The sequence below is a fragment of the Triticum dicoccoides genome, chromosome 5A (assembly GCF_002162155.2).
Source record: "Triticum dicoccoides isolate Atlit2015 ecotype Zavitan chromosome 5A, WEW_v2.0, whole genome shotgun sequence".
NCBI classification, from domain to species: Eukaryota; Viridiplantae; Streptophyta; class Magnoliopsida; order Poales; family Poaceae; genus Triticum; species Triticum dicoccoides.
The window spans coordinates 417,348,479-417,359,727 of record NC_041388.1 but is presented as its reverse complement, the minus strand read 5'-3'; positions in this window follow the sequence as shown (position 1 = coordinate 417,359,727).

The following is an 11,249-nucleotide window of genomic DNA, read 5'->3' as shown; positions in this document are numbered from 1 at the left end:
AATAAAGATCTTCGTAGAATATGTAGGAGCCAATATGAGCATCCAGGTTCTGCTATTGGTTATTGACCAGAGATGTGTCTCGGTCATGTCTACATTGTTCTCGAACCCATAGGGTCCGCACGCTTAAGGTTTCGATGACAGTTATATTATGAGTTTATGAGTTTTGATGTACCGAAGTTAGTTCAGAGTCCTGGATGTGATCACGGACATGACGAGGAGTCTCGAAATGGCCGAGACATAAAGATTGATATATTGGACGGCTATATTCGGACACCGGAAGTGTTCCGGGTGATTTCGGAGAAAACCGGAGAGCCGGAGGGTTACCGGAACCCCCCCCGGGAGAAGTAATGGGCCATATGGGCCTTAGTGGAGAGAGAGTGGGGCAGCCAAAGGTGGGCCGCGCGCCTCCTCCCCCCTGGTCCGAATTGGACTAGGAGAGGGGGGCAGCGCCCCCCCTTTCCTTCTCCCTCTCCACTTCTTTCCCCCTCCTAGTAGGAGTCCTACTCCTACTAGGAGGAGGACTCCTCCTTGGCGCGCCATAGGGGCCGGCCGGCCTCCTCCCCTTGATCCTTTATATACGGGGGCAGGGGCACCCCTAGACACACAAGTTGATCCACGTGATCATATTCTTAGCCGTGTGCGGTGCCCCCTTCCACCATAATCCTCGATAATATTGTGGCGGTGCTTAGGCGAAGCCCTGCGACAGTAGTACATCAAGATCGTGACCACGCCGTCGTGTTGACGGAACTCTTCCCCGACACTTTGTTGGATCGGAGTCCGGGGATCGTCATCGAGCTGAACGTGTGCTAAAACTCGGAGGTGCCATAGTTTTGGTGCTTGATCGGTCGGGCCGTGAAGACGTACGACTACATCAACCGCGTTGTCATAACGCTTCCGCTGTCGGTCTATGAGGGTACGTAGGCAACACTCTCCCCTCTTGTTGCTATGCATCACCATGATCTTGCGTGTGCGTAGGAAATTTTTGAAATTACTACGTTCCCCAACAGTGGCATCCGAGCCTAGGTTTTATGCGTTGATGTAATATGCACGAGTAGAACACAAGTGAGTTGTGGGCGATATAAGTCATACTGCTTACCAGCATGTCACACTTTGGTTCGGCGGTATTGTTGGATGAAGCGGCCCGGACCGACATTACACGTACGCTTACGCAAGACTGGTTCTACCGACGTGCTTTGCACACAGGTGGCTGGCGGGTGTCAGTTTCTCCAACTTTAGTTGAACCGAGTGTGGCTACGCCCGGTCCTTGCGAAGGTTAAAACAGCACCAACTTGACAAACTATCATTGTGGTTTTTGATGCGTAGGTAAGAACGGTTCTTGCTAAGCCCGTAGCAGCCACGTAAAACTTGCAACAACAAAGTAGAGGACGTCTAACTTGTTTTTGCAGGGCATGTTGTGATGTGACATGGTCAAGACATGATGAGATATAAGTTGTTGTATAAGATGATCATGTTTTGTTGAAGTTATCGGCAACTGGCAGAAGCCTTATGGTTGTCTCTTTATTGCATAAGATGCAAGCGCCAAATAATTGATTTACTTTATTGCTATGCGATAGCAATAGTTGCAAGAGCAGTAGTTGGCGAGACGACCATGTGACGACACATTGATATAGATCAAGATGATGGAGATCATGGTGTCATGCCAGTGACGATGGAAATCATGACGATACTTTGGAGTTAGAGATCAAAGGCACAAGATGATGATGGCCATATCATGTCACATATTTTGATTGCATGTGATGTTTATCTTTTATGCATCTTATCTTGCTTTGATTGACGGTAGCATTTTAAGATGATCTCTCGCTAATTATCAAGAAGTGTTCTCCCTGAGTATGCACCGTTGCGAAAGTTCTTCATGCTGAGACACCACGTGATGATCGGGTGTGATAGGCTCTACGTTCAAATACAATGGGTGCAAAACAGTTGCACACACGGGATACTCAGGTTATACTTGACGAGCCAAGCATATACAGATATGGCCTCAGAACACGGAGACCGAAAGGTCGAGCGTGAATCATATAGTAGATATGATCAACATAGTGATGTTCACCAATGAAACTGCTCCATCTCACGTGATGATCGGACATGGTTTAGTTGATTTGGATCACGTGATCACTTAGAGGATTAGAGGGATGTCTATCTAAGTGGGAGTTCTTAAGTAATATGATTAATTGAACTTAAATATATAATGAACTTAGTCCTGGTAGTATTTTGCAAATTATGTTGTAGATTAATAGCTCGCGTTGTTGCTTCCCTGTGTTTATTTTGATATGTTCCTAGAGAAAATTATGTTGAAAGATGTTAGTAGCAATGATGCGGATTGGATCCGTGATCTGAGGTTTATCCTCATTGCTGCACAGAAGAATTATGTCCTTGATGCACCGCTAGGTGACAGACCTATTGCAGGAGCAGATGCAGACGTTATGAACGTTTGGCTAGCTCAATATGATGACTACTTGATAGTTTAGTGCATCATGCTTAATGGCTTAGAATCGGGACTTCAAAGACGTTTTGAACGTCATGGACCATATGAGATGTTCTAGGAGTTGAAGTTAATATTTCAAGCAAATACCCGAGTTGAGAGATATGAAGTCTCCAACAAGTTATATAGCTAAAAGATGGAGGAGAATCGCTCAACTAGTGAGCATGTGCTTAGATTGTCTGGGTACTACAATCGCTTGAATCAAGTGGGAGTTAATCTTCCAGATAAGATAGTGATTGACAGAATTCTCTAGTCACCATCACCAAGTTAGTAGAACTTCGTGATGAACTATGATATGCAAGGGATAACGGAAACGATTCCCAAGCTCTTCGTAATGCGGAAACTGACGAAGGTAGAAATCGAGAAAAACATCAAGTGTTGATGGTAGACAAGACCACTAGTTTCAAGAAAAGGGCAGAGGGAAGAAGGGGAACTTCAAGAAGAACAACAAGCAAGTTGCTGCTCAAGTGAAGAAGCCCAAGTCTGGTCCTAAGCCTGAGACTAAGTGTTTCTACTGCAAAGGGACTGGTCACTGGAAGCGGAACTACCCCAAGTGATTGGCAGATAAGAAGGATGGCAAAGTGAACATAAGTATATTTGATATACATGTTATTGATGTGTACTTTACTAGTGTTTATAGCAACCCCTCAGTATTTGATACTAGTTCAGTTGCTAAGATTAGTAACTCGAAACGGGAGTTGCAGAATAAACAGAGACTAGTTAAGGGTGAAGTGACGATGTGTGTTGGAAGTGGTTCCAAGATTGATATGATCATCATCGCACACTCCCTATACTTTCGGGATTAGTGTTGAACCTGAATAAGTGTTATTTGGTGTTTCCGTTGAGCATGAATATGATTTGATCATGTTTATTGTAATACGGTTATTCATTCAAGTAAGAGAATAAATTGTTGTTCTGTTTACATGAATAAAACCTTATATGGTTACACACCCAATGAAAATAGTTCGTTGGATCTCGATCGTAGTGATACACATAATCATAATATTGAAACCAAAAGATGCAAAGTTAATAATGATAGTGCAACTTATTTGTGGCATTGCCGTTTAGGTCATATTGGTGTAAAGCGCATGAAGAAACTACATGCTGATGGGCTTTTGGAATCACTTGATTATGAATCAGTTGATGCTTGCGAACCATGCCTCATGGGCAAGATGACTAAGACTCTGTTCTTCGGAACAATGGAGCGAACAACAGATTTGTTGGAAATCATACATACTGATGTATGTGGTCCGATGAATATTGAGGCTCGCGACAGGTATCATTATTTTCTGATCTTCACAGATGATTTGAGCAGATATGAGTATATATACTTGATGAAACATAAGTCTGAAACATTTGAAAAGTTCAAAGAATTTCAAAGTGAAGTGAAAAATCATCGTAACAAGAAAATAAAGTTTCTACGATCTGATCGTAGAGAAGAGTATTTGAGTTACGAGTTTGGCCTTCAGTTAAAAACAATGTGAAATAGTTTCACTACTCATGCCACCTGGAACACCACAATGTAATGGTGTGTCCGAACGTCATAACTGTACTTTATTAGATATGGTGCGATCTATGATGTCTCTTACCGATCTACCACTATCGTTTTGGGGTTATGCATTAGAGACAGCTGCATTCACGTTAAATAGGGCACCATCTAAATCCGTTGAAACGACACCGTATGAACTATGGTTTGGCAAGAAACCTAAGCTGTCGTTTCTTAAAGTTTGAGGTTGCAATGCTTATGTGAAAAAGTTTCAACCTGATAAGCTCAAACCCAAATCGGAGAAGTGTGTCTTCATAGGATACCCAAAAGAAAATGTTGGGTACACCTTCTATCACAGATCCGAAGGCAAGATATTCGTTGCTTTGAATGGATCCTTTCTAGAGAAGGAATTTCTCTCGAAAGAAGTGAGTGGGAGGAAAGTAGAACTTGATGAGGTAACTGTACCTGCTCCCTTATTGGAAAGTAGTTCATCAAAGAAATCTGTTCCTGTGACTACTAGACCGATTAGTGAGGAAGCTAATGATGATGATCATGTAACTTTAGATCAAGTTACTACCGAACCTCGTAGGTAAAACCAGAGTGAGATCCACACCAGAGTGGAACGGTAATCTAGTTCTGGAGGTCATGTTACTTGACCATGACGAGCCTACAAACTATGAGGAAGCGATGATGAGCCCAGATTCCGCAAAATGGCTTGAGGCCATGAAATCTGAGATGAGATCCATGTATGAAAACAAAGTATGGACTTTGATTGACTTGGCCAATGACCGGTGAGCCATTGAGATTAAATGGATCTTCAAGAGGAAGACGGACGCTGGTAGTAGTGTTACTATCTACAAAGCTAGAATTGTCGCAAAAAGGTTTTTGACAAGTTTAAGATGTTGACTACGATGAGAGTTTCTCACTCGTATCTATGCTTAAGTCTGTCCAAATCATGTTAGCAATTGCCGCATTTTTATGAAATCTGGCAAATGGATAAACAAAACTACATTCCTTAATGGATTTAAAGAAGAGTTGTATATGATGCAACCAGAAGGTTTTGTCAATCCTAAAGGTGCTAACAAAATATGCAAGCTCCAGCGATCCATCTATGGACTGGTGCAAGCATCTCGGAGTTGGGATATACGCTTTGATAAGTTGATCAAAGCATATAGTTTTATACAGACTTGCGGCGAAGCCTGTATTTACAAGAAAGTGAGTGGGAGCACTACAGCATTTCTGATAAGTATATGTGGATGACATATTATTGATCAGAAATAATGTAGAATTATTCGGCAAAGCATAAAGGAGTGTTTGAAAGAAGTTTTTCAAAGAAAGACCTCGGCGAAGCTGCTTACATATTAAGCATCAAGATCTATAGAGATAGATCAAGACGCTTGATAAGTTTTTTCAATGAATACATACCTTGACAATATTTTGAAGTAGTTCAAAATGGAACAGTCAAAGAAAAGAGTTCTTGGCTGTGTTACAAGGTGTGAAATTGAGTAAGACTCAAAGCCCGACCACGGTAGAAGATAGAAAGAGAATGAAAGTCATTCCCTATGCCTCAGCCATAGGTTCTATAAAGTATGCCATGTTGTGTACCAGATCTATTGTATACCCTACACTGTGTTAAGCAAGGGAGTACAATAGTGATCTAGGAGTAGATCACTGGACAACGGTCAAAATTATCCTTAGTGGAATAAGGATATGTTTCTCGATTATGGAGGTGACAAAAGGTTCGTCGTAAAAGGGTTACGTCGATACAAGTTTTGGCACTGATCCGGATGACTCTTAGTCTCAATCTGGATGCATATTGAAAGTGGGAGCAATTAGCTAGAGTAGCTCCGTGCAGAGCATTGTTGACATAGAAATTTGCAAAATACATACGGATCTGAATATGGAAGACCCGTTGACTAAACTTCTCTCACAGGCAAAACATGATCACACCTTAGTACTCTTTGGGTGTTAATCACATAGCGATGTGAACTAGATTATTGACTCTAGTAAACCCTTTGAGTGTTGGTCACATAATGATGTAAACTATTGGTGTTAAATCACATGGCAATGTGAACTAGATTATTGACTCTAGTGCAAGTGGGAGACTGAAGGAAATATGCCCTAGAGGCAATAATAAAGTTATTATTTATTTCCTTATTTCATGATAAATGTTTATTATTCATGCTAGAATTGTATTAACCGGAAACATAATACATGTGTGAATACATAGACAAACAGAGTGTCACTAGTATGCCTCTACTTGACTAGCTCGTTAATCAAAGATGGTTATGTTTCCTAACCATAGACAAAGATTTGTTATTTGATTAACGGGATCACATCATTAGGAGAATGATGTTATTGACTTGACCCATTCCGTTAGCTTAGCACTCGATCGTTTAGTATGTTGCTATTGCTTTCTTCATGACTTATACATGTTCCTATGACTATGAGATTATGCAACTTCCGTCTACCAGAGGAACACTTTGTGTGCTACCAAACGTCACAACGTAACTGGGTTATTATAAAGGAGCTCTACAGGTGTCTCCAAAGGTACATGTTGGGTTGGCGTATTTCGAGATTAGGATTTGTCACTCCGATTGTCGGAGAGGTATCTCTGGGCCCTCTCGGTAATGCACATCACAGCATTGCAACTAATGAGTTAGTTGCGAGATGATGTATTACGGAACGAGTAAAGAGAATTGCCGGTAACGAGATTGAACTAGGTATTGAGATACCGACGATCGAATCTCGGGCAAGTAACATACCGATGACAAAGGGAACAACATATGTTGTTATGCGGTCTGACTGATAAAGATCTTCGTAGAATATATAGGAGCCAATATGAGCATCCAGGTTCCGCTATTGGTTATTGACCGGAGACGTGTCTCGGTCATGTCTACATTGTTCTCGAACCCGTAGGGTCCGCACGCTTAAGGTTTCGATGACAGTTATATTATGAGTTTATGAGTTTTGATGTACCGAAGTTAGTTCAGAGTCCCGGATGTGATCACGGACATGATGAGGAGTCTCGAAATGGTCGAGACATAAAGATTGATATATTGGATGGCTATATTCGGACACCGGAAGTGTTCCGGGTGATTTCGGAGAAAACCGGAGAGCCGGAGGGTTACCGGAACCCCCCCCCCCCCAGGAGAAGTAATGGGCCATATGGGCCTTAGTGGAGAGAGAGAGAGGGGCAGCCAAAGGTGGGCCGCGCGCCTCCTCCCCCCTGGTCCGAATTGGACTAGGAGAGGGGGGCGGCGCCCCCCTTTCCTTCTCCCTCCCCACTTCTTTCCCCCTCCTAGTAGGAGTCCTACTCCTACTAGGAGGAGGACTCCTCCTTGGCGCGCCATAGGGGCCGACCGGCCTCCTCCCCTTGATCCTTTATATACGGGGGCAGGGGGCACCCCTAGACACACAAGTTGATCCACGTGATCATATTCTTAGCCGTGTGCGGTGCCCCCTTCCACCATAATCCTCGATAATATTGTAGCGGTGCTTAGGCGAAGCCCTGCGACGGTAGTACATCAAGATCATCACCATGCCGTCGTGCTGACGGAACTCTTACCCGACACTTTGCTGGATCGGAGTCCAGGGATCGTCATCGAGCTGAACGTGTGCTAAAACTCGGAGGTGCCGTAGTTTCGGTGCTTGATCGGTCGGGCCGTGAAGACGTACGACTACATCAACCGCGTTGTCATAACGCTTCCGCTGTCGGTCTATGAGGGTACGTAGGCAACACTCTCCCCTCTCGTTGCTATGCATCACCATGATCTTGCGTGTGCGTAGGAATTTTTTTGAAATTACTACGTTCCCCAACACAAGTGTGATTGAGCACTTAAATGTCTTCCAATGCCATATAAATCAACTTTCAGCCATGAAGATCAACTTTGAGGATGAGGTGCAAGCATTGTTGCTGCTGAGTTCCATGCCTGATAGTTGGAACATGCTTGTTGTATCACTTAGCAATTCAGCTCCGGATGGGAAGCTGACTTTGGAGATGGTGAAGAATAGTATGCTGAATGAAGAAGCCAGAAAGAAGGAAAAGGGTGATGCCTCTTCTTCTGATGCGTATGTGGCTGAAACTCATGGGAAGAATGAGAACCGTGGACGCAACAATACAAGATTTCAGCAAGGCAAAAGCAAATCCAGGGGAGATCAAAGTCAAAATAGAGAAAATATATTACTTGCTTTCATTATGGCAATCCGGGACACATAAAGAGCGAGTGCAGGAAGTACAAAAGAGAGCTTGCAGAGGGAAAACTCACAAAGAAAACCGAGCAAAAGGCTGAGAGCAGTTCAGCAATGACCGCAACAGATGAGGACTATCTAGTCATTGAAGATGAAGATTGCTATAGTGATGTTCGTGATGATGCCATGAGTTGGGTTGTGGATTCAGGTGCGTCCTTCCACATCACATCACACAAGGAGTATTTCACATCTTACACTAGTGGTGTTGCTGGCCAAGTGAGGATGGGAAATAGTGGTTCGTCAGCAATTGTTGGCAAGGGCTCTATATGCATTGAAACAAACACAAGTTGCAGATTGGTGCTCGATGATGTGAGGCATGTTCCCGACATAAGGCTGAATTTGTTGTCAGTGGGCAAGCTTGATGATATCAAACATCCTAGTTATTTTGGTGAAGGAAAGTGGAAACTCACCAAAGGCTCTTTGATTGTGGCTCGAGGGAGTAAGCAAGGTAATCTCTATGTGACTAAAATCAAGTTGTGCAATGAGGTGTTGAACATTGTTGAAAAAGACACTTCGGTTGAATTGTGGCACAAGAGGCTTGGGCATATGAGTGAGAAGGGCATGCACGCTATTGCTCGCATGGAGTACCTCCCTGAGTTGAAAGGTATATCCTTGAAACCCTGTGCACATTGTTTTGCTGGCAAACAACATAGGGCTGCATTTCGTACACTCCCTCCACATCGTGCAGAAAATGTTCTTGATATTGTGCACACTGATGTTTGCTCCACGACTGAAAAATCTCATGGTGGAGCATTATACTTTGTGACTTTTATTGATGACCATTCCAGAAAGGTTTTTGTATATGTGCTGAAACACAAATACCAGACGCTTGAAGCCTTCAAGGAGTTCCATGCCAAGGTTGAAAGAGAAACTAGCAGGAAATTGAAGTGCGTGAGATCAGACAACGGTGGTGAATACAGAGGTCCTTTCGAGAGGTATTGCAGAAATGTTGGCATCAGGCTTGAGAAGAGTCCACCAAAGACACCTCAGCTCAATGGTCTTGCAGAGAGAACGAATAGGACACTCATAGAGAGGGTCACAGCTATGCTCTCTCATGCTCATTTACCAAATTCATTTTGGGCTGAAGCATTGATGAATGCTATGTATGTGGTTAACCTATCTCCCTCAGTTCCTCTTGCAGGTGATATTCCTCAGAGAGTTTGGTCAGGGAAGGAGGTATCATACAAGCACTTGAAGGTCTTTGGTTGCAGGGCATTTGTACATGTTCCAAGGGACGAGAGATCCAAGCTTGATAGCAAGACAAAGCAGTGCATCTACCTCAGCCAACCAAGTGAAGAGTTTGGCTACAGGTTGTGGGATCCAGTAAATAGGAAGATTGTGAGAAGCCGAGATGTGATGTTCATTGAAGATGAAACAATAAAAGATATTGGAAAACCAGAGAAGCCAATGACCAACACACCTCAGGTTGACATGGATCCAATCTGTCCTCCTCTCGTGCATGACAATCATGGGGGAGATGATGACACTGAAGACAGTGGAGATGCAACTGATTAAGGCAGTACAAGTCAAAGTGGCGAGCAGCCATCAAGTGATGATGATGATGATGAAGTTGGTAATGATGATGCCAACGAAAATCCACCTGATTCACCACCAGTGCAGTAGCAAAGAAGAAGTGAAAGAAGTCACATTCCTTCTTCTAAATATCCACCACATCAATATGTGTTGATGACAGATGCAGGTGAGCCCTCATGCTATGAGGAGGCAATGTCTGATGAGAACAAGGAAGAATGGTTAGAAGCCATGCAGGATGAGATGAATTCCCTGTATGAGAATGATACATTTGAGTTGGTGAAACTGCCAAAGGGCAAGAAAGCACTCAAGAACAAGTGGGTGTACAGAGTGAAGACTGAAGAAAACACCTCACATCCAAGGTACAAGGCCAGATTGGTTGTGAAAGGATTCAGTTAGAAAAGGGCATTGATTATAGTGAGATATTCTCTCCAGTGGTCAAGATGTCTTCGATCCGAGTTGTGCTTGGCATGGCTGCCACCATGGACTTGGAAATTGAACAACTTGATGTGAAGACAACATTCTTACATGGTGACCTAGAGAAGGAGACATACATGGAGCAGCCAAAGGGATTTATGGTTGCAGGCAAGAAGCACTTAGTTTGCAAATTGAAGAAGAGTTTGTATGGCTTGAAGCAAGCTCCTCGGCAGTGGTACAAGAAGTTTGAGTCTTTTATGACTGGGCTTGGTTACCATAAAGCACAACGTGACCATTGTGTCTTTATGAAGAGGTACGCCGAGGGTGACTTTATTATTCTCTTGTTGTATGTTGATGATATGCTGATTGTTGGAAATGGCACAAAGAGGATTGCTCTCCTCAAGAAGGCATTGAGTAAATCATTTGCCATGAAGGATTTAGGACCAGCTAAGCAAATACTTGGCATGAAAATCTCCCGTGATAGATCAAAGAAGCTGCTTTGGCTCTCATAGGAAAGATACATTGAGAAGGTACTTGAAAGGTTCAATATGAAAGATGCAAAATCTGTTATCTCTCCGCTTGCAGGCCATCACAAACTGAATTCTAAACAATGTCCTACAAGTAAGAAGGAGAAAGAAGAAATGAGGAAAGTACCTTACAAATCTGCTGTGGGCAGTTTGATGTATGCCATGGTATGCACTAGGCCTGACATTGCCTATGTAGTTGGAGTTGTTAGCCGGTTCATGAAAAATCCAGGTAAAGCTCACTGGGAAGTAGTGAAGTGGATTCTCAGGTATCTCAAGGGTACTTCTACATCTTGTCTATGCTTTGGAAATGGTGATCCTGTATTGCAGGGCTATACAGATGCAGATTACGCAGGTGACAAGGATCGTAGGAAGTCCACATCTGGATACCTGATGACTTATGTAGGGGGAGCAGTGTCATGGCAATCAAGATTGCAGAAATGTGTTTCTACATCAACTACAGAAGCTGAGTACATTGCAGCAGTTGATGCTGGCAAGGAAGTTTTGTGGATGAAGAACTTCTTGCGAGAGCTCGGCATGA